Source organism: Penaeus monodon, chromosome 20, assembly GCF_015228065.2.
Source record: "Penaeus monodon isolate SGIC_2016 chromosome 20, NSTDA_Pmon_1, whole genome shotgun sequence".
In the NCBI taxonomy this organism is placed as follows: domain Eukaryota; kingdom Metazoa; phylum Arthropoda; class Malacostraca; order Decapoda; family Penaeidae; genus Penaeus; species Penaeus monodon.
In genome coordinates, this window is record NC_051405.1 from 18,316,226 (window position 1) to 18,316,475 (window position 250).

Genomic DNA, 250 nt, shown 5'->3' on the forward strand with positions numbered 1-250 from the left:
TTAAACCAGTATATTCATTGCCATAATAACATGCAGAATATAAAAATATTTCACAACTGCTGACATCTACATGCAGGTAAGAATTATTGTTTGTTTTTCAAAATTTGTGTTTTTCCAAACCAACAAAGGTAAAATAATAATTCAGTAATACTCTCTGGACTTCTAATTATTTATAAACCAGACATCCTGAAAGCATATAGAAATATAGATTAAACAAATATAAAATGTTATAAAAAAAAAAAAAAGTAAA